Raw genomic sequence first — 1,634 nt, forward strand, 5'->3', positions numbered from 1 at the left:
CTGACCTCTCTTTTCCTCATGCATATATACACATGTGCTGATGTGTGCATGAGCACACACACATACACACACACACACACGTACACCCACACAGAGAGAGAGAGAAAGACAGAGAGAAATAATTAAGATGATAAATTTTATGTTGTTCACATTTTTACATAAAGAAATCATTCTCTAATGTTGTTATTTTTCTTCTCTGTTTTCTGTCACAAAATGCCAAAACAGGCATATTTAATTGCCCTGTGCTTCGTGGGTGCTAACTACAGACAAGTTTAGATGGGCAAGTCTTATAACTTACGGTTATGAGATTATGCTGAGACCACACTTAAAACACTCTTCTAAGAACCAAGGGCCTTAGAAGTGGCTTCAATTGAAAGTGAGTGGCCTCTAAATAGAACACATCTCTCCACTACTGTGAGTAATCACTCTTGCTGGTATTAACCAGCATTCATTCAAGAGCCAGCTAAGTGTTTAAAGGTATTGCTCAACACAGAGAACTGAGAGAGGAGAGACCATTCCCTTCTTTCAAGGAATTTACAACTGAATGGGGAAGAGGAGGAGAGAATGGCAACTGGAGTCAAACCACAGAGGTCCTGAGTCCTCGTTGCTATGCATGGATCTTCTTGTTTTCCTACTGACCAACATTCTTTCCTTCTTCTGAAATAGTGTTTGCTTTGGACAGCCTGTCTACCCACCAGTCTCTGTCCAAGGACTCTGTGAGCTGAAGGGAACCTCAGCTCTAATTTTGGACAAGTGACCCAGCTGTGGCCAATGAGAAGGTCGAAGAGATCCCTCCTCCACAGACCATGAGCGGCTTTCCTTAGCAATTCCAGAGAGACTCACTTCGGCTGCTGTTTTGTTTTTCCAAAGAAACGGTCTCCTAACTAGTAAGCTGTCGGCCTGGTGATGCCAAGAAATGCCATATGGGAGAAAGCTCAGTTGAAAATTAAGTGGGCTTGATGTGATGCCTCAAACCTGTAATCACAGCACTCAAGCGGCTGCGGCAAGGGGATTGCCATGAGTTCTAGGCTGGCCTGGACTACAAAGTAGGAGATCATGTCTCAAACAAACAAAAGGGAAAGCAAGCGGGCGGGCAGGAAGGAAGGATGAGCTTTTAAAACTAAGCTAAGTGGTCAGCCCTGAGATCATTAACACACAAGCAACACTATAATACTGAATGGGCTGTTCCTATATGCTTAAGAATATATATGTGTGTATGAAATGGAGGGCAGAGGCCACAAATTTGAAAGAGAGCAACCGGGGAGGCACACAGGAGGGGCTGTAGGGAAGAAAAGGAAAGGGGGAAATAATATAACTATATTTTAATTTGAAAAATCTCAACTAATTGTAGCTGACTGTAACCAACTGAAACCCAGATGTCATTTTGGATGATCATAGAAATATTGAAGGAGTGCACAGCATTTTACATAAGAGACATGCTGTGACCCTGGTGTCATATCTGCATTTAGGGCCAGCAGAGGGGGAAGGGCACCAGGTGAATGGCCCAAGCATAGTGACTTTATTGTTAAGAAATCTTCCCAGAGTACCACCCAGCAAATTTTATTCCCTTGAGATTTGTTCTCTACCCAGCACACACCCTCACCTACACACACACACACACACACACACACACA

Source organism: Mastomys coucha, unplaced genomic scaffold (genome assembly GCF_008632895.1).
Source record: "Mastomys coucha isolate ucsf_1 unplaced genomic scaffold, UCSF_Mcou_1 pScaffold5, whole genome shotgun sequence".
NCBI lineage: Eukaryota > Metazoa > Chordata > Mammalia > Rodentia > Muridae > Mastomys > Mastomys coucha.